General features: G+C 52.4%; 1 protein-coding gene across 1 annotated transcript in view; it reads right to left on the reverse strand.

The window, feature by feature from the left end:
- HS3ST4 (heparan sulfate-glucosamine 3-sulfotransferase 4) overlaps nucleotides 1-27,576 on the reverse strand; it is a 349,778-nt gene that overhangs the window by 47,379 nt on the left and 274,823 nt on the right. The gene's annotated exons all lie outside the window — the stretch shown is intronic.

Here is a 27,576-nt window from a genome sequence, read left to right on the forward strand (position 1 = left end):
AGGAGTAATATGCAAATAGACCAAACTGTGAAACGACCAGAACGCCCGCGGCCCCTTGCCCTGGCCAGCCCCGCCCATGGCCCCTGGACGTCACCAGTGCACGAATTCATGCACTGGCCTGTAGCTCTGAATAATCTCTAAGGAATGCAGAGTTCCAATTCTAAAGCCTATAAAAGCAGCGGCCTCCCCTGTCCTCCGCCCTCCTCATAACTCAGGAACAATAGCTTCCAGTGACTGGGGTACTTTCTTGTCACCTGTATACAGTCCTCCTAGCGTCCTATCTGGAACACGACGTTGTTCCCAGTTTAGAGAAGAGGAAACTTTGCTTGAAGAGACGTTTTATACCCACCTACTCAGTGGAAAAACCAAAACCTATTCTTGCTGCAAAGCCCCACCCTTCCAGCCCCGCCTTCCCTGCAGCCCTCGCTCAGGATGGAGGCTGAGACGCTCCTGGCCCACCAGCACTTGCATCAACCCAGCACCTCCTGCCGCTGTAGACATGAGCCTTCAGGTGTAGCGAGGTCAGCTCCACCAGCAGGACGGGTGGATATACCCAGAGTCACTGTGCTAACCAGCTGAACCAAAATATTGACCTCCTGCTGGACTCCTGGGGTGCTTGCCCACTGCCCCCCAAGTCCACACTGCTGCAAACTCTCATGCCCCTGGTCTCTGCCCTGGGCCTGGGCCTGCGAACGCTCCTGCACTTGGCAAGCTTGCAGGCTCCAGCACGGCCTCCAGTCAGCCCAGACTTGTAAAAGGAATCATTTAAAGTAGCTCCTTCACACCGGCCTGACTAGTGCTGAAGGTGGAAGCACAGTTTTGGTTATGGATGGAGAAATGAATTAAACTTAGAAATAAAGGCAAGGGGGAAATTAAATTTCTAGATGATAGCAGATAAGCATCGTATACCTCCCAGAGAGGAGTGTTGGGACTAAGTAAGTCTAAGATATTGAAACTTACTTCAGAAAAGGAAATGTCCAATATTGCAGAAGATCATGCGCTCTTTTTAGTGGAGAAAACCCCAGCTGGCACAGGTGAAAAACCGGGGGGAGGGGGCGACAGCACTGGGTCGCCCTTTGGGAATGTAGGAGGCAATGCATTTATGGCATTTCCAGCCACACAAGTAGAAAACGAACCTTTTGAGATAGTTAAACAACTGTGATTGACGGGAGATATTAAGCTAAAGTCTCACTTTGCAGGGGAAGCGCTTCTGTGAGGTGTGGGGAAGCCACAGTTCCCTGCCCTCAGCGGGTCTGAGAAACGGGTGGGTGTGAGGGGGCTGCAAGGTGCGGCTACTTCCCACCAGGGAAGGCGCTTCATTTGGAAACTGGAAGGCTCAGAGGGCTTGACTGAAATATTCAGTGCAGATATTCAAAATTGGACAAATAATGCAAGTTATTGATGGTACAAACACGAGCTTGTCTTCAATGTCTCTCATTTTCATAATCTCCAGCCTTAGAGCTGACGACATAGATATGCTTTATCTGGTTCGGTCCTATGACAACCCTGAGGTAGAGAAACTAAGGAGGAATCAAAGATCGGGAGCCATCAAGTGTCCACCAGAGGTGACCAGGTGACAGGACTCTGTCACCACATCCCCAGGCAACATTAGCTCTTTAAAGTAAATTAAATCAAGGGGATTTAATGATACCTATGATGCTTTAATGGGCATGTTGATGTTGAGAGTCAGAAAGCACAGTGGCTCCCCAAATTTGCATCATTCTAAAGACTTGTCAAGAGTAATCGTCACTCCACGCAACTCAACTTCCCCCCACCTCCACCCTCGGCATCGACATTAGAACCCAGGTCCCTGTGAGACGGGGCTGTGCCTAAAGGCCACATGACGGTGAAATAAAACAGTGCCCCGAAGTGCTGGGCACATGCCAGCTGTGGAATGAGCGGCCGATGAGTGTTCGCTGAAAGATTACGTGGACGAAAGAGTAAGGCCTTGTGTGTTTACTGTGTGCTGACGTGCTGGGCACTGTCCGCGTCTTTGCAGGTACTCACTCACTTAAGCCTGTGAGAGAAGTGGCAGTTTCAGCCCACGGCATACACGGGCTCCTCACCCGTCTATACGCTGCCCCCCATGTACAAGGAGAGTTACCAGCGCTTCAGTGCCATCTTACATTTCTAAGACGGAGGCCACCGACACACTTTAGAGAACACTGGTCTGATGCCAGGTATCAATTCTGAAGCCCATCATGCAAATCAGGAGGACCACCAGCTCACCGGCGGAGTACAGGACGCCAGGAGGACCGCCAGCTCACCGGCGGAGTACAGGGCGCCAGGAGGACCGCCAGCTCACCGGCGGGGTACAGGGCGCCAGGAGGACCGCCAGCTCACCGGCGGGGTACAGGGCGCCAGGAGGACCGCCAGCTCACCGGCGGAGTACAGGACGCCAGGAGGACCGCCAGCTCACCGGCGGGGTACAGGGCGCCAGGAGGCCCGCCAGCTCACCGGCGGAGTACAGGACGCCAGGAGGCCCGCCAGCTCACCGGCGGGGTACAGGGCGCCAGGAGGCCGGAGAAATGGAGCACCCCCCTCCAGGCTGCCTTACCCCCCCGAGAGCCACCAGCCCTCAGCTGGAGCAAGGGCGGCGGGAAAATACTTGCTGAGCCGGGGGCACAGAGGTTCAGGGAGGCAGGCACTTGCCCAAGGCCACACGGTGAGCGAGAGGCCCGTCTGGGCCCAGAAGCCAGGCCTCTGGCACCGAGATTCCACACCAGCTGCTGACTTCCTCAGACTGTTTCTCCTCCGGGTTTGATGGTCCTTCCTTTGCTAACATCCAACCCAAGGACAGCAGAGGAGGAGAAGGAGGGAGCGGCCTTAGCTCCAGTCCACCTTTCCAATTGGCCTCCACCGGAGACTTCTGGTAACTGTGCGAAGGGCACTATGCAATCAGCAACGGTGACGTGCTGACACCACTGCCGGAGGAAAGGGCCTCCAGGACTGGAGGGAGGAAGGGCATGTCCAGGGCACAGCGCTGAAGGCCGGCTTCATTCTGAGTGTGTGCCTCCTAAGTCTCGCAGCCTCCGTGCCTCACTTGCTCCCCCGAGTCTGGGCCCCGACTCAGCCTGCAGCGGGGTGCCTGCGTCCTCTGACTGGCCTCTGGGGTGCTCCTAACGAATGCATTTTACAATAAATCTTCTAGTTACCTTGTGAAGAGCATGACTATATCGCACTGTATTTTTTAATAAAAACATTAAATTTAAACACTAGATATATACCATCATATCTAATAAAAGAGAAACATGGTAATTGGCATATGACTGCTACCCTTCCCATTGGCTAATCAGCGAGATATGCAAATTAACTGCCAGCCAAGATGACGGCCGGCAGCCAGGCAGCTTGAAACTAACATGAGGCTTGCTTGCTTCAGTGACAGAGGAAACCAACGTTCCCCGCCTGCCTTGCCCGCCCCTGAGCTTGCAGTTTAAGAAACATTGTAACAAATATAGAAGCTAAACAAAACCCCAGAAACCTGCTTTCAGCGAGCCTGGGATCTCAGAGCTAGAGTTAGACATTGTTTCAATTATAGAACCGAAACAAACCAGATACCTTCTTTCAGCAGCAGAGGCCTCAGAGTTGGAGCCAGAGCTAAAGCTGGCCCAGAATAAAAAAAAAAGAAAAAAAGGAGCAGTTGGGAGCTTCAGTCAGCCTGAAAACAGCCCTCAGCCCCTCACCCAGACTGGCCAGGCACCCCAGTGGGGACTCCTACCCTGAAGGGTGTGTGACCAGCTGCAAACAGCCATCATCCCCTCACCCAGGCTGGCCAGGCACCCCAGTGGGGACCCCCACCCTGATCCAGGACACCCTTCAGGGCAAACCAGCCAGCCCCACCCATGCACCAGGCCTCTATCCTATATAGTAAAAGGGTAATATGCCTCCCAGCACCGGGATCAGCGGAGCCGCGAGGCCTCCTGGCACTGAGATCAGCGGAGCCGAGAGGCCTCCCGGCACCGGGATCAGCGTGACAGGGGGCAGCGCCCAAACCCCCTGATCACCCTGCGGCTCTGTGTGTGACAGGGGGCGGGGCCACAACCTCCCTATCCGCCCTGCTCTGTTCATGACAGGGGAAGGCGCCCCAACCCCCTGATCAGCCCTGCTCTGTGCCTGATAGGGGGGAGCTCCCCAACCCCCTGATCGCCCTGCAGCTCTGTGTGTGACAGGGTGCGGCGCCTCAACCCCCTGATCGGCCCTGCTCTGTGTGTGACAGGGTGCGGTGCCCCAACCTGCTCCCCCCCCACACGGGCCCTGCTCTGTGTGTGACGGGGTAGAGCCATAATCTCCCCATCGGCCCTGCCCTGAGTGTGACAGTGGCGGCGCCCCAACCCCCGGATCGGCCCTGCTCTGTGTGTGACAGGGTGCGGCACACCCCCCCCCCCCACGGACCCTGCTCTGTGTGTGATGGGGTAGAGCCATAACCTCCCCATCGGCCCTGCCCTGAGTGTGACAGTGGTGGCACCCCAACCCCCTGATCGGCCCTGCTCTGTGGGTGATAGAGGGCGGTGCCCCAACCCTCTGATCCGCCCTGCCCTGAGTGTGACAGGGGGTGGTGCCCCAACTCCCCTATCGGCCCTACTCTGTGAGTGACAGGGGGGAGCTCCTCAACCCACTGATCGGCCCTGCTCTGTGCATGACAGGGGGGAGCTCCCCAACCCCCTGATTGACCCTGCTCTGTGCATGACAGGGTACGGAGCCCCAACCCCCCTGATGGGCCCTGCTCTGTGCGTGACAGGGTGTGGCACCGCAACCTCCCCATCAACCCTGCCTTGAGTGTGACAGGGTGCAGTGCCCCAACTCCCCAATCGGCCCTACCCCGAGCATGACTGAGGGTGGCATCGCAACCTCCCAATCTGCCCTGCTCTGTGCATGACAGGGGGCGGTGCCCCAACTCCCCAACCGGCCCTGCTCTGAGCCCGACCAGGGGCTGCACCTAGGGATTGGGCCTGCCCACTGCCACCCGGGAGCGGGCCTAAGCCAGCAGGGCGTTATCTCCCGAGGGGTCCCAGACTGGGAGAGGGCACAGGCCGGGCTGAGGGACCCCCCTTTCCCCCTGAGTGCACAAATTTTTGTGCACCGGGCCTCTAGTCTTTTATAACCGTTTTGGCATTTCATGATTTTTGTTAATATAGCAAAATCTTCAAAAAAATGCAAGTGCCTGTTCTTCCCAGAAATGGAGACGTCTCTAGCACAGAAACACTTTCCTTTCCCTCTAGAGTCTTCTTTGGACTTAGATCCCTCCATCGCCTGCCCCTGCCCGCCCTCTTCATGCTGAAAGCAGCCCCGTCCATGGCTGCCCAGGCCCGGCCCCTCTCCCTCACTCCTCATCTGCTCCCACTGGCATTCCCTTGTCTGTTTCATGTGCCTCCTCCTCGGATCACAAAGAAATTCATCTCCAGGGTGTGTGGAGCTCTGTGTAGGGGCGCCTATGGGACTTCATGCATAATTAATGACAATTCAGCTACACATGTTTTCTATTAGCAATTCAGGCTCTTTTAGGACTTTTTAAAACATACTTTGCAATTCACCAAATTCTGAGAGGCATTTAAATAGGAAAAAATCTATAAAAGCACAGAATGTCTGAGGCTTCTGGAAGGCAGCTTTAATGAAGAATTTCTCCCCAGAGGAGCATTTCCTGAAAGGCTTTTTGCTCTGTACCACAAGGTCCCCCAGATGAGTACAAGACGCAATCGCAAGTCTCCTCAAAAACAATGTCAATGGAATACATTTTTTAAAAATGGTCCCAGGTTACCATAACAACCAAGGTTCCAACATCATGTTGACTAACTGCAATGTGATATGATCAGGAAGACCAGAGCAGAGAACAAAAGTATCTGGTTTCTATAGCAACTGGATGTACAGAAAAGAGAGTTGTTTCAATAGGGAAGTTTTCAGTGCCAGCATATTTGAGGGTGAATGAACACCCAGGACATTTTTACATTAACCAAGACTTGTCCCATCACTTTGGTTGACAAAGCTCTAAGACAGAGCTGTATCAGTTAGCTACTGCTGTGTAACAAATCAAAAAAAAAATGTAGTGACTTTAACACGTTAAGCACCCAGTCAGGAAGACAAAACAGGCTGGGTGCTTAACATGTTAAACAATAATAATTTATTTTTCTTGTGAGTCTTTGGGTTGGTGGGGAAACTCGGTGTATCTGGCCTGGGCTCAAGGTCATCTGTGCCAGGCTCATCTGATTTCAGTCTTGCTCAAGAGTCTGTAGTCTGCTAACAGGGCCACTAGGAACTGGCTGGTCTAGGAAGGCAGCAGCTGACATGACTTGGTTTTGTTTCATTTAGTGCCTCACCCCCTATCAGGATGCTCCAGACTTTGGAACCAGAGAAAGTCATGTCTCAGAAGACCTCTGGAAGCCTCAGGTCAGAACTGGAAGGCTATTATTTCTCCCTCATTCTATCAGCTAAGGCAGGGGTGGGGGCCATTTTCTGCCAAGGGCCATTTGGATATTTATAATATCACTAGAGGCCCGATGCACGAAATTCATGCAAGGGGCTTGGCCCTCGCAGCTGCTGCAGCTGCCTTGGCCCTCGCAGCCCCAGTTTCATCTGGAAGGTTGTCTGGAAGGACATCCAGTCTAATTAGCATATTACACTTTTATTACTATAGACTGGAGGCCCGGTGCACGAAATTCATGCACTGGGCTTGGGGGAGTCCCTCAGCCCAGCCTGCGCCCTCTCACAGTCAGGGAGCCCTCGGGGGATGTCTGCCTGCTAGACATCCCTCTAGCAGTCTGGGACCTCTCTCTCCTTACCACCTGTATGCTTGCTGCTCCTTATGGCTTGGCTCGTTGCTCCTTAGCGCTGCTGTGGAGGCAGGAGAGGTTCCCACCACCGCTGCTGCACCTGCCAGCCATGACCCTGGCTTCTGGCTGCGCGGCCCTCCTCCTGTGGGAGCACACTGACCACCAGGGGGCAGCTCCTGCATCGAGTGTCTGCCCCTGGTGGTCAGTGCATGTGATAGCTACTGGTCCTTCTGCCGGCATTCTACTGTTCGGTTGATTTGCATATTAGGCTTTTATTATATAGGATTACAGGCCATACAAAATTATCAACTTGAAAATTAGTCTGCTATATTTGGTCAAACATTTAATCAGCTCACCGCTAATGCCTTGCCAGGGCCAGACCAAATGATTTTGTGGGCGTTATATAGCCCTCAGGCCAGACGTTCCCCACCCCTGAGCTAAGGCGAGGCACAAGGCCAGCACAGACCCAAAAGGTCTAGAAACAGACGCCGTTTCTTTTAATTTTTCAATTACAGTTGACCTACAATATTATTTTAGCTTCAGGTGTACAACACAGTGATTAAGCATTTATATCACTAATGAAGTGATCACCCCAATATGACCTAGTGATCCCACCTTGGGTATTTATATGACGAAATCCAAAACACTCGTTTGAAAAGACAGATGCACCCTATGTTTACTGCAGCATTATTTGCAATGGCCAAGATATGGAATCGACCCTACATGCTCATCCATAGATGAATGGATACAGATGTGGTCCATATATGTAATTGTCTATGACCCAACCATAAAATATAACGCAATCTTGTCACTTGTGACAGCATGGATGGGCCTAGAGGACATTATGCTAAGTGAAGTAAATCAGACAGAGAAAGACACATACAATATGTTTTCACTTATATGTGGAATCTGAAAAACCGAATAACTGAACAGACTCCACTTCCTGGTGACAGAAGGTACAACGTCCCATTGCAAAGGGTGCAGATAGAGGCAGGCATAGAGAATTAAAGTCATTCTTACAAACAATCAACCAAGATGCCAACTTTTATATATGGCAACCCTTGAACTCACACACAAGAGTTGAACATGCAAAAGTCAAACCATCCAGGCCTAGCCAGTGGCTCAGTTGGTTGGAGCGTTGTCTGTGCACCAAAAGGTTGCATGTTCGATTCCTGGTTGGGGCACATACAGGAGGAAACTGATTGATGTTTCTCTCTCACATTGATGGTTTTCTCTCTCACCCCCTTCCCCTCTCCAAAATCAATAAAAACATCCCTTGAGTGAGGATTAAAAAAAATTAAAAAGTCAAACAACCCACTCACATATTAAAAGGCATTTGGCTTCCAGAGAGCAAAACAATATCGTAAAATGCCAAATTTTAGCACAGGTGTTAGACACAATTTTTGATGATGTGTTTCCAGGGTTTAGTACTTGCTCTTTATTTTATTTGCTTCCTCCAAAACTGAGCAGAGCCACTGGTCACTTGCACCCGAGGCCGTATAACAGGCTGGAGCTGAGGTCACCTGGAATGTTCCCTTATCAGCTGGTGGATACAGCGGCCCAGTAAAGTCAGAATGTCTGGGTCCAAATTTTTCCCCAAACTCTGGTTACATGAATCTGGATAAGACGCCTGACCTCAATGATCTCCAGTATCCTCAGCAGAAACATGAGGGTATAATTCAGGGGTGGGCAAAAGTAGGTTTACAGTTGTGAGTATAGGAAACACAGTTTATTCTTGTAGTATTATCTATTAATTATTGTATTATTTATTTGTTTACACTGTAAACCTTCTTTAGTCTACCCTGTATTTTATTAATTCTAAGATACGCTTTTCACTTGTTTGTATATTCTTTTATCTTGTTAATCATTTGCATACATATATGAACACATATGATCATACTACAATATGTTTAATAACTTCTTTTTAACTCTCTACATCATGAATATGTTTTCATATGATTATCACTCTACAAGTTCATTTTTTAACATCTCTGAAATTGGGGTGTGCCACACGATCGATGCCACTTGAAAGTCAAGCATGAGTGTGTGCATCCCATTGATGGCTTCTTGGAGTCAGTAAGTCCCCCTGTGCCTCCCCCAGGGGCTGAGGTAATCGACGCTGATCAAACAGGTCCGCCCCAGCTAGAGCTCCAGGCAACTGTCTCCGTCAGCTTCAGCAGGGGCTGCTCGCAGAGGTACCAGACGGGGTGGCTAATAATAACACTTTTATTTCCCACAGCTCTGGGGACTGGAAGGCTGAGATCCAGGTGCCAGCAGAGTCAGGTTCTGCTGAGCGGCCCTTTCTGGTGACAGCTGCAGGGAGAGAGCGGCTGCCCCTGGCCCCTTCTCATAAGGGTTCTAGCCCCCTCATGAGCCCCACCCTCGTGGCCTAATCACCCCCAAGCCCCGCCTCCTAATGCCACTCATAGGATTAGAGTTTCACCATGGGAATCCTGGGGGTCTCAAACATGCAGTGATAGCGGGGACCATCCGCTAGAATGGTCACTGTCTCTCGCAGAGGAATACCCTTCCCTCCTCCTCCCTTAGTGATTCTCTGTGAAGTTCAGGATAAGGACAAAGCCAGTTCTATGTGATGCGCATGCAGACGCCCTTTGTCTAACAATTACCCACCTCACCTTGCTCGCCAGGACCTTTACCAGCTCTGCTGATGCCGCATTGCGCACGTGTCTGAGTCGTGAGCAGCCACTTCCCACCCGGCTCTGCTATGTGGGTGCCTTGCATTTCAGGGCTGACAGTGGAGACACCCCGTCTTCTTTATGAGATCGTAACATGTCATGTCACACGCAGTCCCGGCTGTCATGGAACATGTTCAGGAAGGTCTTCGCAAACATGCCCTCCCCACTTGGTGAAAACCCGTCCGGCTCTGTTGAACGATGTAGTAACATAAAAGTGGGCGGCATGTATGTGATTAATGAGATGAGCTGTAGATTGCCTTGTCTTACTGTCTTATTTGGCACTTTTCTCTCAGAGCTAAGGAGTTAGTGCCAACTTCTGGCCCTTGGTCTCTTTCTTCCCTGTAGGCAGCCTCCTGGGTGCGTGGCTCACAGAGGGCTCTGCTTCCTGCTGTGTCTGGCCTCCTGGAACGAGGCCGCTGGACAGAGCTTCGGGGCTAGGTCTTCGGTGAGTACTAAAACCCCTGGGGATAGTCTCCCCTCCTTCCTTTGTCACCTCTGGTTTTGTGGTTCAGTCTGTGCTGAACGTCCGACTTACGCCCTGCATCTTTAACTCACCCAATTCCCCCACCAGCCGCATGGAGTACGCAGCCAGAGACATAAAGACATACGCCCAGCTGCCTCCTGTCCCCCGCTTCCCTGCTCTGTCCAGATCGACACCCTCTGCCAGCTTCATTCCCTAAACCCTGATGCCTAAGAACCTTCTGGATTCCACAGCCCAGCAATGACAGCAAAACTGTTCTGGCTGACTCCACAGCTCCCTTCCTCCTACTCCATGTGCCCAGCGCCCTCCCTGCCAGGCCTGGCCTCCAGGGCGCCCTGCATCTCCTACATGTGGTGCCGAGCTGCTTCGGGGCTTCTGCTCACGGTCTCCCCACACCTGGGTCGCCTCCCACAGTCCCTCCACACCCTCAGCACACACCGTGCAAATGATTTTTTTTGCTAGTGATTAAAAATAACCAACATTTAAAAATTGAGATTAGCTTAAAAGCCCAGATTTCCATCATCTCCTAAAATAGTAGAAGACTTGGCTGCACTGGACTCTCCTCCCTGCGCGAAGACTGTTGGAAAGAGCTGATACCCGTGGCGTCTGGAAGAGGGCGGTCGCATCCGCTCACATCGTCCTCACCCTCAGAACACGCGCGCACACACCAGCCCCATTCACCCTGCACATGGCCCACCGGGCCTTTTACATGTTCCATTAATGAATCCAGGTGAAGCCCAGACCTAATTTAAGGCCATTTGCTCCATAAAGCATATTTTAGTTGTGTTCTAATTGTTTCCCTGAGGAAGTATGCGATGTTAACTGCCAACTGAAATGTTCTAATTTAGTGGAGTTCGCCACGGTTTTGCTGGAATCCTAGAGTTTCATAATTGGCTTCCAACAACCCTCTCCGTCTCCAGCCGCATTCACACAGCCAGGCTTTCCCACCGGAGTGAAGTGTTATCAGATGGCCTCTAACATCTTTTCCAACTCAACTCAACTCAACTTGGTTCTGTGAGCATCTCACCCACTCACGCTCCCGGTCACATCTCAAGACAAGGCTGAGCACCGTCTGAAAATGGATGGGACAGACAGGCGATAGCTAGGGGCTATTTAATGAACCAAATGTGCTGGGAAGATGTGGGGAATGGTGGAGATGGTTGTTAGATCCAGCTCTGAGCTACAAGAGAGAGTCAAGCTAGCCAGGAACTCTGGAAAGTGTAGACATACTGATGGCTCAGCTCAGCACAGGGCCCAGGGGTCCCGGCCTGTGTGATGCAAGGCGATGAAGATGGCTCAGAGCTGCGGCAGGCAGTGGGCAGGCAGGTATCAAAGAAGTCGGCTAGCAGGGCTGCAGGCAGCTAGCCACCATTCAGGTGATACTGTCTCATCCCTGGAGGCAAAAAGAGATAGGGAAGAGGAAAGCGCATCTTCACTGACTGGCGGCACCACGGAGGCTATCATGGCGGATCTCTAAGAGGGAAGAAAAGCCAGACCCTCATTTATAAAAGTGTAGTAGGCACAGTCACTGTGCTAAGCACTGTGAGAGAGCTGTCACTATTCCCACTTTACAGATGAGGAGACTAAGGCCCAGGGGCTGAAGCAGCAACTCAGTATTGGATTCAGGAACTGAACCAAATCTATCTTCTGACAACGTTCCTTTCTCTAAGTCAGTGGTTCTCAACCTCCCTAATGCTGCGACCCTTTAATACAGTTCCTCATGCTGTGGTGACCCCCAACCATAAAATTATTTTCGGTGCTACTTCATAACTGTAATTTTGCTACTGTTATGAATCGTAATGTAAATATCTGATATGCAGAATGTATTTTCATTGTTATAAGTTGAACATAATTAAAGCATAGTGATTAATCACAAAAACAATATGTAATTATATATGTGTTTTCCGATGGTCTTAGGCGACCCCTGTGAAAGGGTTGTTCTACCTCCAAAGGGGTCGCGACCCACAGGTTGAGAACCAATGCTCTAAGTTCTCTAAATCTGATCTGAGAAAATTTAGCTGGACTGGGGAACCTGGCTCTGAAACAGAAACTTAAGGAATAGTGGGCACATGATCTTTTAGTCATTCAATGTTTATTAAGCTCTTTCTCCCATTTTTAGCCCATGTACTTCACAGCGAACTTCATCACCAACTCCAGAAGGAAGAACAGGACCCAGTCTAGTCAAATAGAAGAGTTCATTGTCTTGGCCACATGATGATTTGTTCAAGGCTGAGCAGGTGGCCTGAGCCAATCTAACCAAGATGAGTCTCAGGAATTTTGTAGGAGGTCCTGGGAGGGAAATAAAAGAATTCCTTTTCCCCATGGGACCTGAACTTGGGAGATCTTTCCATCTAGTCACCACATGATCAGCATTGATCAGAGGATGAGGTCAACACAGACCTGAGCTCTGAGATGGAAGAAGAAAGAGAAACTGAGAAACGGGTCGCATTGGAGCCCGAGTCAACTGCCATTGAAGCTAGAATGACTCTCCTATTCTTCAAATTCCCGAGCCCACGAACTCCTGGCTGCTGAGACCATGTGGGCAGGTTTTCTGTCACTTTCCATGAGAGTCCTACTCCAATTCTGGGCAAGAAGTAGAGCTAAAAGTATGTCAGGTTCCCAATGAGCTGTTGGGATTTCTTAAATCCACCCTCTTTCTGGTCATAATTGTTCCCAGATGCTGGCTTGCAGCCAGGAGCGGGAGGGGAGGCCAGGAGAGCTTGAAGAAAGAGGAGAGGTATGGGGACTTGGAACCAGGTCGGACAGATTTCCCCTACCACGGCCGGACACTGACTTTAGGCTGGACACGGGGTCGGCACAAGTGAGAAGGGACGTGCTCACTCACTTATCAGTGCTTTTTCAGATGGCAAACAGGCATCTGGCTAAAGAAGTCTGTGGAAATAACTAATTACCCTTAAAAAAAGAGAGAAAGAGAGAGAGAGAGGAGAGAGGAAGAGAGAGAGAAGGAGAGAGGGGGAGAGGAAGAGAGAGAAAGGAGAGCGGGAGAGAGAGAAAGAGAGAGAGAGAGAGAGTCATGGGCCTGCCACTGTCCCAGCTCCTAGTTTCAGGCTATGCCTCACTCTTCCCAATGGAGGCTCCGCTTGCTCCTCTGGCTTCCCTGCTGGATCTCCACTTGAACCCATCCTTTGGGTCACACACTCTCCTCCCCCAGGAAGGCTGACCCACAGGCTCTGACCTCAGCCCACCTTGTCAGAGCCAGAGCCTCGCACCCGGCGCCCCGCCGGCGGTCTGCACCTGCACAGGGAGTGGGGACGCTCCCGGGACACCTGTCCATTGAAGCTGCTCCTCGGGACACCAGGGTCCCGCTGTGCAGTTTGGTGCTATGACCTCACTCACTCCTCATCCTTCTCTGGGCCTCAGTTTCCCCATCTGTACAGAAAGGGGCTGGTAAGATGTTCCAGGTGGGTCCTTCCAAAGTCAAAATTCCAGAATCATCTGCTGGTGTGGAAGGAAGCAGAGGCCATGATAGAGGGGAAGCTGTGTCCCACCCAAGCAGTCCTGACCCTGCACAGGAAGTGAGGGGCGAGCAGGCACGCAGTTCTTCGGCGCTGCTCTGAGGCCCAGAACTGACAGACAGGAGAGAAGCCTGTAATCATGAGGCAGGAGAGAGCACAATCCATTAAGACCTTTTAGTCAGAGCCGCCATGGAGCTGTCCACCCCCTGCTGCGTCCGTGATCCCGGTCACTCCCCTCTTCGCAGGCCCAGGAGCCCCCCACGCTGGCTCATTCCTCTCACTGCCATGTCCGACGCAAATGCCTGCATGAAGCCATGCAATCTAAAAATATTACCTTCACTGGGACCTGATTTCCTTTTCTTCTTTGACAAATGGAAAATCCCCAGGGGTCGTTCTGAGCTGATGGCCAGATAATGCTCACGTACGGGGCCGTGGGCAGCTCAGCCCTTCCCTGCGGATGGGAGACTGGGCTTGAGGAGGGACGGTGACCTCTAGAAATCTCCCAGCCACAGCACACAGCTCAGAGCAGCTCCAACTCGAAGGTAAAGGGCGTTTTCCTGTGAGGATGGTGCTGTTCCTGCTTCATCGGTAAAGCCCCCGCCCCCACCAGCACCTCCTCTCTCAGCGAGGACGTCTCATCAAAGCAGATTCCCATTCTCTCCACACTTTCTGGACAGGACTGTGCTGTCCTTTCTCAGACCCCAGTGAGAGGTCGCCACCAGCTCCCACATGCGCCCCACCGCTAGACGGAGACCTCACTGGGTCCCAGGCGTCCGCCCTCCTCACGCGGACAGACGCGGTTCGGATCACTCTGGCCATGTGGCACAATCAAATGGGCATAATACCAACCTCCCGGGACAGTACAATGAGAACCTCAGCACAGTACACCCGGTGCTCATGATCCATATGAGTACATCCTATAATACTCACAGCGACACACATGTGAACTTGTCCTCTCTCGGTATTTACGTAACAAAGAATACCAAGTGCAAGCTGACCTGCGTTACCACCAGGAAAAAGCAATACGTAAATGAGTCTGTGTTATGGCTCCTCTTGGGGGAAACAGAAGGACCCTCTGTGGTTTTTAGGACGTGGGGTGACAGGCGTGGGGGGTGGGGGGAGCACCACCTGGGAGTCAGAGGAGAGAGGCCGAGCTTCAGTGGTGATGCGCCTGAGATGGCCCTGCAGCCCCCTGGCCCCGGGTCCTCGCCAGGCCTTCATGGATGCCGTGCCAACACTCCCTGCTGCTCTGCCCAAGTGCTCTCCTGAGCCTCTGCCCTCTGCTGGGGCCTTTGCCTCACAACGACCTGGTGCTGACCCACCCACCTCCCAGACCTCACCTTTCTACTCTGGGAAGGGAGCCATTCCTGCACAACCCTCTCCTGACCACCAGCTCTCAAAGCCTCGCCTGGCCATTGGTCACAGTTCTGATGACTCAGCTGCCCAGCTTGCCTGGCCCCTTGACAGAAATTGACCAAGACTCATGGGAGAGAGACATTGCACTGATAGGTAAACTGAGTCCATTGGGAAGGGTTGAGAGCAGAAGCTAATTTGAATGGACAAGAGTTACTTCCTTGTGAGAAATTAGAGTGATGCATATTCTCTCTCTCTTTACCCTCCCCCCCTCAGGTCAGGATTCAGCAGGTTGCACCGTAAATCTAACCTGTGTTTATGCTCTGAGGGCATCTTTTTCAAATGTGCAGTGAACCTGAGCAAGGTGGACAAGCCAGGTCATAGAGAACTCTTGGCCCAAACTGCAAAACCTCACTGTCTGCATGAATCAAACCAATCAGGTTAGCACGTCACTTCTTCCTGGTCAACGTATATTCAACCATTACGAATGACAATGTATTAGGATGGTATCCATTCCCAGAACGCCTAGAGGAGAGGGAGGAGAGGAGGAGAAGGAGGAGGAGAGAGGAGAGAGGAGAAGGAAGAGAAGGAGAAGGAGAAGGAGGAGGAGGAGGAGGAGGAGGAGGAGGAGGAGGAAGAGGAGAAGGAGAAGGGAGGAGGAGGAGGAAGAGCAGGAGGAGGAGGAGGAGAAAGGGAGGAGGAGGAGGAAGAGCAGGAGGAGGAGGAGGAGGAGAAAGGGAGGAGGAGGAGGAAGAGCAGGAGGAGGAGGAGGAGGAGGAGGAGGAGGAGGAGAAGGAGAAGGAGAAGGAGAAGGAGGAGAAGGGAGGAGAAAGGGAGAAAGAGGAGAAGGAGAAGGTGAAGGAGAAGGAGAAAGGGAGGAGGAAGAGGAGGAGGAGGAGGAGGAGGAGGAGGAGGAGGAGGAGGAGGAGGAGAAGGTGAAGGAGAAGGAGAAGGAGAAGGAGAAGGAGAAGGAGAAGGAGAAGGAGAAGGAGAAGGAGAAGGAGAAGGAGAAGGAGAAGGAGAAGGAGAAGGAGAAGGAGAAGGAGAAGGAGAAGGAGAAGGAGAAGGAGAAGGAGAAGGAGAAGGAGAAGGAGAAGGAGAAGGAGAAGGAGGAGAAGGAGAAGGAGAAGCAGAAGGAGAAGGAGAAGGAGAAGGAGAAGGAGAAGGAGAAGGAGAAGGAGAAGGAGAAGGAGAAGGAGAAGGAGAAGGAGAAGGAGAAGGAGAAGGAGAAAGGGAGGAGGAGGAGGAGGAGGAGGAGGAGGAGGAGGAGGAGGAGGAGGAGGAGGAGGAGGAGAAGGAGGAGGAGGAGGAGGAGAAGGAGAAGGAGAAGGAGAAGGAGAAGGAGAAGGAGAAGGAGAAGGAGAAGGAGAAGGAGAAGGAGAAGGAGAAGGGAGGAGACTCGTGTGCACCCTCACACAACAGAGGGGGAGATACTTAGCACAGGACAGGGACCAGCTTTGAGGATTTAAAGCAGGATGTTTGGGGGTTCTTCTATGGGAAACTTTCCTTCAACTCCACAAGCTCTGGTGTGTGTCTACAGCCTTAGTGCTCTCGGTGGGTAACACCTAGGACTAGGCTGCTGCCCCTGACCCAAAGCAGTTGTACCTGGGGCCTCCCTCCAGCCCTGTACCCACCAAGTCCTGTGCTCCCTATAGCGAGTGCCTGGCTCCCCTAAATCCTCCTCCTCACTGACCGAATGTCTGCTGGGAGCCAGGCAGAGTGCAGTGCTTTGCAAATACCACCCCTTCACCCTGCCACTGAGCAGTGAGCCAAAGCCACACCTCTTCTCAAGGCCAGAGCTGAGGTTTGGGGCTATGCCAGCCCAACTTCATGGCCTGTGTCTTCCTCTGGGACCTCAGCGGCTGCCTCCTGCTGGGGGCCCCGCCCCTCCCCTTAATGATTCCCATTAAAGAGCAATTGGATGATCTAGAAAGATCAATGCATCACATTTAAGAAAGGATAAGGGGGGGGGGGGCAGGGATAAGCAACTCTGAGTCAGCCTCATAGGAGCAAACAGAACAATCAGATCTAACCTTTGTCAGGTCTCAGAGAATCTCTAGTCCAGGGGTTGGAAATGCATGTGACTTCGGGGGAACAGCCATGAGATATCAGGGAGTCGTCATCTCTGCTGAACGAGACGACAAACACTTCTCTGTGGTCCACAGTAGGGCCTTCACACATTATTTCCTTCTCTGGCCTGGGCACATGGTAGGACCACACGTCTCCACCTCCTCCTAAACTCGGGCTGGGTGTGTGACTGGTTTGGACCAACGACACGTGGGATGAAGGGATGTGTGTGGTGTGCAGATCCCCAGGCATTTCCTTCAGGTGTCTTGTGGTAGCAGAAGTCCGTGAAGCCTGCGTCAGCCTGCATGCCTGAACCTGCACCCAGTGCTGGCCATGCCCCTGATGATGCATGACAGACGTGTTTTCTGAATGAGGAACCAGTGGTTCTCAACCTTCCTAATGCCGTGACCCTTTAATACAGTTCATATTGTGGTGATGCCCAACCACAAAATTATTTTCGTTGCTACTTCATAACTATAATTTTGCTACTGTTATGAATCATAATGTAAATATCTGATATGCAGGATGTATTTAGGAGACTCCTGTGAAAGGGTCTTTCGACCCCCAAAGGGGTCGCGACCCACAGGTTGAGAACCGCTGGAATAGACATTTTAAACCATTGAGACTTTGTTGTGATTATCACTGCAACATAGCCTGGCCTAACCATAGTACGCGTGCCTGAGCATCCATAGTAATAATAACACATGGGAAAATAAAGAGACAGACAGATGACTATATTGCTAAGAAAGGCAACTATAGATGACTATAGTGGCTTACCCCTGCCCCACCCCCCATTATCCTTTCTTAAATGGGGTGCACTGATCTTTCTGGATCATCCAATTGCTCTTCAATAGGAATCATTAAGGAGACCCGCAGGGCTCCCAGCAGGGAGGCGGCCAGCTGAGCTCCCAGGGGAAGGATGTTACATGCTGATTTCTGAGTCTCTAGGCAATTAAATTGGATCCAGGGAGATAAATGCTTGACCCAGATCAGGCAGAGACACACGTGGTAGCCCCAAACCCAGGACAAAGAGCTCCTTGCCCCGGGCTGGCTAGAACCACATTCCTAAAGCCCCAGTGTTCATCTTCCTGCGAGAGAAGGCCATGCTATCTGCTCCTTTCCTGGGAGCCTGTGTTTAGGTCCTCTGGAGACAGACATGTTCCTTTTTCTCTATATTCTATTTCTATGTCTTTGGAGGTTCATGTTGGGTAATAAGAGCAACAGATACTAACATTAATTAGTTGCTCTAAGTGCCGTGATAAGCATTTACAATGATTTATCCCAATCTGTGTACAGGACAGACCCCAAAGCCCCACCTGCTCTCACAGGCCATTATACAGTTGACAACGTGGCTGTCAATTTACGTGGGGAAGTGGTGTTGTGAGGGGAGTGTCTTATGTTGCCAGAATGTACATGTAGATGCGAAGCTGTAAGGGTGCTGCCTAGAGAACATCTTTTACAGATGGGAGCTGAAGCCCAGAGAGGGGAGGGGGCTTGCCTAAGGCAGCACAGCAAACCAGCGGCCCCGGACTCAACAGGCATCCAGTCTTGTGGTCTGCTCTACTTTTTCCAACAAATGTCATGGAATCATATGGAGGCAGCTAACAACATATGTTATGTAAAATGGAAAGAATTAAAGAAGCTAAACAAAATATGTTTTCAGTTGCTCAGAAGTCCTCATCTCAAACCGGACACTGTGACCAGGAACTGCCCCCAGAGGTAAGGCCCCATGTGGGCAGAGCGGGCAGAGCGCAGCGACCCAGCAAGCACGCTGGCCTCCGGTCCGAGACGCATCGGGCAGCAGGACGGAGGTGAGGCACTGCCCGGGGGAGGGGCCTGAGCCACCTGCTCCAGGTGACATGGCCACGGAGGGACACTGCCCACATCGCCAGGCCTGCTGAGCTTTTCAGAATAGGCCAGGATTCTGGATCTTACATTTTTAAAATAAAATATGCAGTCCCCTGACTTATAAAAAACACACATTGTGTGAGACAAATAAAATGTTTTAACATCTGGAAAGCAGGGGCTGGTGGGCCGGTGCAAGAGGAGGGGAGGGTTGAGAGGGGAGGACAGGGTGTCAGTGCCAGGTCCTGCCTGCTGACAGCTCCCTGCCCCCAGGCCGTCTCTCCTTGGCCCAGGAGGCTAGAAGTGAATGACCCCGCTGTCTCCTCTCTTCATTCATCTCCTCCCATCTGTCTCCCCGCCGGGCCCAGCCACGTGGACCTTCCGGCTGTTTCTCAAACACACCATCGTGAACTCACAGCACTGCGACAGCCTCAATGTTTGGGCCCCAAATTCACGTGTTGAGGCCCTAACCCCTCATGTGGTGGTGCCTGGAGGTGGCGTCTTTGAGAGGTAACAAGGGTCAGGGAGGTCCTGGGATGGAGCATCGAGATGGGATCCGGGCCCTCACGGAAGAGGGAGGGAGGGCAGAGCTGCTTTGCTCTGTGAGAAGGCGGCCGTAGGTAGGCCACGGGATGGGCCCTCACCAGGCATGACACTGCCTGCACCTCCTTCCTGGGCTTGCAGCCTGCAGCCGGCAAGAAATGCATGCCTGCTGCCTGCTGCCAAAGCCGCCTGTCTGCCACACTGTGATCCCAGCCCGCACTGGCTGATGGGCGCCTTGGCAGCCACTGCTTCCTCCACTGCCCTCTCACCTGCAGACCCACAGAGCTGCCCTGTTACCCCATTTAAATCCCAGCCTGCACTTCTCACCCTGCAGACCCACAGAGCTGCCCGGTTACCCCATTCAGATCCCAGCCTGCCCCTCTCACCCTGCAGACCCACAGAGCTGCCCCGTTACCCCATTTAAATCCCAGCCTGCACTTCTCACCCTGCAGACCCATGGAGCCGCCCCATTACCCCACTCAGATCCCAGATCACTGCCTCCTTCGTGGGTCTCCACTCCGGCCCCTTTACCCTCCCCTGAACGTGTTCGGCCTGCCTGCTTACTTGCTGTTATTTGGTTTATTTCTCCCATCTCCCCCACGTACGATGTCAGGCTTGGAGGCAGAGACCTTTTCCATCCTGTGTCTGCAGTGCTGAGACCAGCCGGGATGCGGGGTTTGGTCCGTCTATATGTGTGGAAAAGAGGAAGAGAAGGTGCAAAGAAGGAAGGACAGAAAGAAAGGATGGGTGGGGGGATGCAGGGAGGGGTTTGGTGGGCACCCCGCGGCTGTACAGAATCCGGAGTGAGCGACGGTTCGGTCAGACAGACCTGAGTTCTACCTACACCTGTCCTACTCCCATCCGGGTGATGCCGACCTATGGCTCCCGTATCTTGAGGCCTCGGTGTCCTCCTGGGTACATAAACACACGGATGCTGACCTCAGGCTTGTTCTGAAGACTGGAGGAGACGCCTGGGGAGATGTGATTGGCTTCCCCGGCCCGGGCAGGGGGTGCGGAATGGCGCTCACCCTGTGGGGATGGGACGCGGGGTAGAGGGCTGTGAGCTCCCTGTGCAGAGAGCTCGGGAAATCCGCAGCAGCCCTGCGGCTGGCTGTCTCCGGTAATTAGAGGCACAGAGGCAGGTGTCCCTGGCTTGTTAACCGGACGTTTCTCCCGCCCCGTGGCCCCTGGAAGAGAGACTGCCACTGCTTCTGATGAGCCGGGCCTGCCTTCAGATGGTTCCCTTCTGGGTTTCTGCCTGGGGCTCTGCACATGTGCCGGGTTTGTCGTTATTGTTATTTTTAATATGTTTATTGATTTCACAGAGGAAGAGGGAGAGAGAGATGGAAACATCAATGATGAGAGAGAATCAGTGATCAGCTGCCTCCTGCATGTGCCACTCTGGGGATGAGCCCACAACCCGGGCCTGTGCCCTGACCGGGAATCAAACTGTGACCCGGTTCACAGGTCCATGCCCAACCACTGAGCCATGCCGGCCGGGCTGTCGGGCTTGTTACTAAAACACAGAGGCGCCTTGCATCAACCCAGCGCACCTCCCAGACAAATGCCCCCAGATGCGGCACCTCCACGCGTGCCAGCGGCAGTTCTTACATTTCCAGTGAAACTGCCCATGTTACACAGTGAGGTCTCCTGAGTAGCCATGTCTTTTGCTGGCTCCGCGGGCTGAGAAGGCAGGGAGTCTCTGAATGACATTCTGAACACGGAACATGAGGCTCCCAGTGATAACGGGCCGCATGCCTCCACATGTGTGCACTGCCATCACCACGGCTGACACGAGGGGTGTCCCGGTGGGGGTGCTCAGAGTCCCAGTCCCTTGGCCATGGGCAGGGAGAGGTGCGATGGGAGTCCCGAGTGAGTCCAGGCAAAGCTCTGGCCTCTCAGCCGGGACCCATGGGATGTAATCCCGGCAGTAGTCACAGCCGCGCACGGGGCTGGAGTGTGGAAAGCACTCCATAACTCTCCGTGGAGAACCGCTTGTTTCCAGAGAAACAGCCGACTTCATATCATTAGGTACTTGAGAGTGTGCGAATGCATTCATTTCTGCTTGTGCATTAGAGAGGGAGCAAAGGCAAACCACTCGTTCATGTCGGGGAATGGGATGATTACAGGTGTGAGAGCACACATGCGTGTACAAGCACACACACAGTAACAGATACACACAGATACACACAAGCACTCACACACATGCACAGGAATACAGATACACACACACAGATACACACAAACACACCTACACACAGGTACGCACAAACATACACAGATGCAGATACACACATATACACAAACAAACCTATACACAGATACAAACACACAATACACACATCCACACACAGGCATACACACAGATATACATACACACAAACACAGATGCACACAAATACACATACACACATACAGATATATACACAAATGCATGTAAACACACACACCCACAGACATGCACACATGCACACACAGATATGTACATACAGACACATACATACACAGAGATACACAAATATTCACATAAACACATACACACAGATGCAAACACACCCACAAACACATAGACACACAAACACACGTATATACACATACACATGCCCACCCACCCATCCACAGGCACACATGGCCCTACACACACACACACACACACACACACACACACTCTCTCTCTCTCTCTCTCTCACACCTCCATCATTCTCCAGGCATTTCCCTAATAAGTGTCACCAATTTCTCGCCTCCCTCCCCGGCCTAAGCCCTCGCCAGTATTTCCCAGGGTTCTGGCATTCCCAACCCCCGTCATCATTTTGGTCATGGCTTATAAGAATTATTCTATTAATGTTCCAATATTTTTTTTAAATTAACCCACTTTTAAAAAAATGTGGCTACCTTTAGGTACTAAAGGAAAGCTTTAAATTATCATTGCAAGTGGGAGCCCAGAGTCACCTGTCAGAAATGAAAGGCAGACATAAAAATTAACTAAGATGAGAACAACAGAGTATTATCAAATCCTAGCTGGATGCCATTATCCTCCAAAGCTATTAGCAAATGCCAGGGAGGTGTGAACGACACACCAGGGCCAGCTGAGACATTCTCCTTGAAAAATGCGAAGAAAAATGCAAAGGGAATGACTCGCCGCGGGGTTCGGTGTGATTTAATGTTGCCCCCCAGTGCCACTTACAAACCCGTGCCACACAATACACGCGTACACACAGATGTGTGCACATGTGTTCCACACAGGGAAACTGGTCTACAGGGAGGAGGAAGCCCCCCGTGGCCTCCCAAGTGTTGGGCCGCCTGACGGGTCTTTGTCCGCAGCCTATTCCGTGTGGCCACCCGGACACACCCTTGGTTCCAGCCTCTTATGGGTTGAACTGTGTCCCCCCAGATTCCTATGTTGAAGTCCTAATCCCGCTACCTCAGAAGTGACTCTATTTGCAGACAGAGCCATTAAAGAGGTGATTAAATTAAAATGAAGTCATTAAGGTGGGCCAATCCAAGCTGACTGGTGTTCTAAGAAGAGGGATTAAGACACAGGCACAGAGGGAAGACACAGAGAGGAGATGGCCACCCACAGGCCCAGGGGAGGGGCCTGCCCTGCCCACACCTGGCCTCAGACTCCGCCTCCAGGCCTTGAGAAAGCACACACACTTCTTTCTTTAACCCCCGTGTGTCACTGTTCCCACAGCCCCTGCAGACTAACACCTTCAGACCAGAGCTGCGCCACTTCCCACAGGTATGCATTCTCCCAACGCCCAGCCCTGGTGCCATGGGGACACCTGGCTGGGCGAGAAGCCACGTCCCTCTTCCAGCACCACCTCCAGCCTCCTTCTTCATGAGGTATTTCCCATCCACACAAATGCATTTTCAGCTTTTGCCAAAACCATTCTTCCTTCACTCTCCCTGCCATCCCTCACAGAACCCACTTTCCACCCTCCCCTCCTTGCCATGAGCTGCTGAGCGCACGGCCCAGGCCTTTCTCATGTACTAGGAGCCCAGTCAACACGAATCAATGAGACTGGATTAAGTAAAATGATATAAAAAGACTGGAGAGTGGGACACAGGGCTCCGAGACCAGGCGGGGCATGGGCACTGCGCCTGCCATTGCGAGTGGAGCGGCCCTCAGTGACGTGTGAGACACCCAGAACTTGCATTTTCTCACCTGTAAAGCAGGTTAATAACAGCACCCAGCGAGGTTGTCTTAAGATAAAGGGACTTCCAGCACCAGAGACCAGCTGGCAAATGACCGGACTCACTCTCCACTAACTTCCCACTAAAATATTCATGAAACTAGATACAGCCATAAATGCCAAGTTCCTGCAGCCCTGGGCACAAGAAATATCGAGGACAATCCTTGGGGCCCTGGAGCAATTTCCATGAATCAGAGGTTCGGGTTCCTGATGCAGAAAATAAGCCAGCCTGACCGCTAACCACTCAGCCACAGGCCTGGAGCCGGGGTCTGGTGCCAGCAGAGGGGGCGCTCCCACTGGGCGGGGCTCCCAGGGGCCCCAGGCTTCATCCCCCCACTGCTCCGCTCCAGCCAGCGCCCCCCGTCTGCACACTCAGAGCACAGTGCCTTGTCACGTAGGCGGGAAAAAGAGGAAGAGGACAGAGATGAAAACCAAGGTGGCTTGAAGTTGTCCACAGCCTTTTTTCTTTTTAAAAAAAATATATTTTATTGATTTTTTTACAGAGATGCAAGGGGAGGGATAGAGAGTTAGAAACATCAATGAGAGAGAAACATCGATCAGCTGCCTCCTGCACACCTCCTACTGGGGATGTGCCCGCAACCCAGGTACATGCCCTTGACCGGAATCGAACCTGGGACCTTTCAGTCCACAGGCCGACGCTCTATCCACTGAGCCAAACCAGTTAGGGCCACCCTTTTTTCTTTTTGGCAAGACAGGAACAAAAAGGAAGGAGCAGCTCCAAGCACAGATCGCGGCGCTGGCCTGCCCGGGTTTGAAGTCTCGCTCCGACACCAGCTGTGGGGCGTTGGGTAAATTACACTAAGTTTTCTCACCTGTTAAATGGGGAGCCTCCCCTCCTAGGTTACTGTGCAGGTTCAGTGAAGGGCTTTAGAATAGTGCCGAGTGCCCCAGTAAGCCCTGTGTAACGTTTGTTAAACAACCTACAACTTATGTGTACATATATGTGCATACACACACACACACACACACACACGTAAAGCAGAGATAGGACATTCTCCTGTGTCTTAAAGAACCACACTGGCTAACCGTCTTCCGAGAGGCCAGAGACGTGGTTCAGCGTGGACGTCACTATAGATCTGACACCACCAGCAGTGCATGCGGAACCCAGTGAGACCCGCCGGCGGCAGGCAGCAGGCTGCCCGGCTCACCTGTGCCCACGCGAGGCGGTTGTGCAGGTGTGGCCCGGGCCCGTGCAGAGACCCGCACTCAGGGCGCACCGGAGGGCAGGCCCGGGACAAGGTGCACCATGGGCAACAAAAGCGACTTTTTTGAAGGCAAAATGCTGTAAGGTCTCTATACAGTTTCAAAAACATACACTCCATGAAATAAGAAAAAAAAGCTGAAATGAGAAAACAAACTGAAATGAGAAGGCTTGCGTGAGGTAAGCTAAATTGCATGAAAAACAAAAGGAGCAAAACATGCATTCGGCGCGATGGAGGACACAGTCTCCAACACGGACGTGCAGCCATTAGTGTCGGAGGAGACCTGGGATGTTAGCCAAGTGCAGAGAGACAGCAAAAAAGGACAAACCTGTCGAGAGAGAAAAAGTTCACGAATGACAGTCGTTCCTACAGAAAAGGCCAGAACAAGAAAATCCGCACTCGGAGGCTGGGGAGAGGCAGCAGGGGAAGTTGGGCAGGACGCCTGCATGGGCCCAGCCAAGGGGGGTGGGGGGGGTGGGAGGCCGCGATCAGGCAGGGCCACCCACGAGGACTGCCAGCCCCGGTGCCCCTGCTCTCCTCCTCCCAGGCCCTGAGTCCCAGGGCCGGCTCCACCACACCAGTGCTGTTAAGACTGAATCGGGGGCCACTGTCTGCCATGTGTCTGGCTCTTCCTGGTTAAGCAGGTCTCTGTTCAGAGAAGTTTGGGCAGGAGTATGTTAAACTCAAAATGAATTCTTCGCTGCAGAACTGCAATGCTAAGACGCACTCTGAATGTTAAAGAGAGAGAGATATTAGGCTGCATTTTCAGATTCAGAAAGGGTGGAGGTCATTTTTCCTGATACTTTTCACCACGATGCCAAGCCTCGTCTTTTTCATCCCTTGTATCAGCTACTGACATCTCTCAGACAAGGCCGAGAAATGCCCAGGTGGCCTCAGCCCGAAAATGCCAGGACCACGTGTGGCAGGCCCTCGGCAGTGCCCGCGGCGCCACCCCCCGCAGAGCAGCCTGATAGATCAATACTCACAGAGGCTGTGGGTGCCTCTGCAAAATCCTGGGTGGCAGACCACTGCCAGCCTCGCAGGAGGGCACCCATCCTCTCCCAGGCCTGAAGCGCCTCAGTTTACTCTTTTTGCCACTCTAGTGCCAGTGGCCATGGGGCACGGACAGCCCTGGCCCTGCTTCCACTGGGTGTGGCTTCAGTGGGACATGGATGACCTGTCCCCATGGTACCTCTGATGTCACATCTACCTGGGATCTTGCTCCAAACCAGCAGCCTCTGCTACCACTGGACTCGGAACATCATCCAGACCTGGAAATTCCCTGTGCCAGGCCCCCGCTCCGCCCCCCCCCCCGCCCCCTGCCCCACCACCACTGGGCGGGGTCCTGGAATGCTGAAATGCAGCTGAATCCCCACTTTCCCATCCCCAGTCCAGATCCTCCCTTTTGTACCTGGCCCAGGTCAAGGTCAAGGCACTGACAGCCTCCCACCAGGACTCATTTGTGGATTTCTGCCTGCCCACTCTCCCTCCCCCACCCCCCTGCCCTGCGGAATTGCTTGGCTGCTCACAGAACTCCTAGGAGTCACTGTAACAATTAGCACAGCTGGAATGGAACATCTGGCGAGAGAGAAACTGAGGTGCAATTCCAGGTGTCGGAGGTGCTGCCGGGTTTCCCCATCCCAATACTGTGCTGCACCTGGAACCCCACGGCAGGAAGGAGCAGAGATCCTGAGCCAGGCTCCCTGGTGGGAATACTCATCACGCCACTTATTGGCTGTGTGATTTGGGGCAACTTATTGGATCTCTCTGTGCCTCATTTTCGTAACCTGTAGATTGGGGCTGATAAGGGATAGGGAGGAACCAAGCTGACAGTGAAACTGGCTAAGAGGCTCTTGCATTAATCCAGACAAAAGATAACAAGGACCTGGCCTGAGCCCATGATAGGGAGGGTGAAGATAAGGAGGCAGAATCGGGAAGTTACTTAGGACGTCAAATAGCACCATTTGGTGACTAACCCACCTGGGCGCCAGGGGAGGGGTAATATGAGAGCGAAACCATTCAAGTGCAGCTCCAAATTTTTTAAATTTTAGGGTAGCTGAGCAAACAAGGATGCTGTTGACCACAGCACATCAGCAGAGATGCTCATCTTTGCTGTGAGCGTGACAGCGAGGGCAGCATTACAGAGGAGTCTCTCATAATAATTACTTAGTACTTTCGTTGTCATCGCCACGCTGGTGACAACCCTCAGATGAGGGAACTGTCTCCGCTGCTTGGCCTCTGCTACCTTATTTAATCCTCACAGTAGCCCCATGAGGTCAATGTTCTGTTATCTCCGTCATGGAAAGCAGTCCCTGAGCCTCAGAGAGGTGAAGTAACTTGGCCAAGATCACACAGCGTCTTGGCTGGTTTACACTCAAGAGGATGGACCTCTTGAGCTATGGCCTCCAGTTCTGCGCACTGCCCCTCGATGCACTCTGCAGAGGGCATCCCACGCATCAGCTGGCGGTCTTCCCGCACAACGCAGCTCAGGTGCGGGCGACGCTAGGCTCAGCCCCGCTGGGGGAGCGGTGTTTTACCAGAGCGTGCATTTGTCACAGCTGCTTTACAAACCTGTGTGCGCATTCTGCCTGCACGGCGAGGTTTCTGTGTCTAATTACAGTGCTGAACGCTATTACATGCACAGATAGATGTGTACATGGAGATTAGGGACATGGCAATAGCATTTGCACATAAAAGTGCATGTGCTTTAGAAGAATAGCATATTTTTAACTCGTGGGCACTATTTGCTTAGCTGATCGCTAAGTGAAATCGGGGGTGTTAGAAAGCTGTGAATAATGTTCAATATTAACATCACAGGTTACCTGGGAAAAAGGGGCTTTACGGATTAAAATGATACTGCCAACCCAGCAAAGGGCTTAAAAGTCCAAAGCACTCTAAATATTGATTTGACTCAATTGTGCAATTTAGAACACTC

Source organism: Myotis myotis, unplaced genomic scaffold, assembly GCF_014108235.1.
Source record: "Myotis myotis isolate mMyoMyo1 unplaced genomic scaffold, mMyoMyo1.p scaffold_m19_p_5, whole genome shotgun sequence".
In the NCBI taxonomy this organism is placed as follows: domain Eukaryota; kingdom Metazoa; phylum Chordata; class Mammalia; order Chiroptera; family Vespertilionidae; genus Myotis; species Myotis myotis.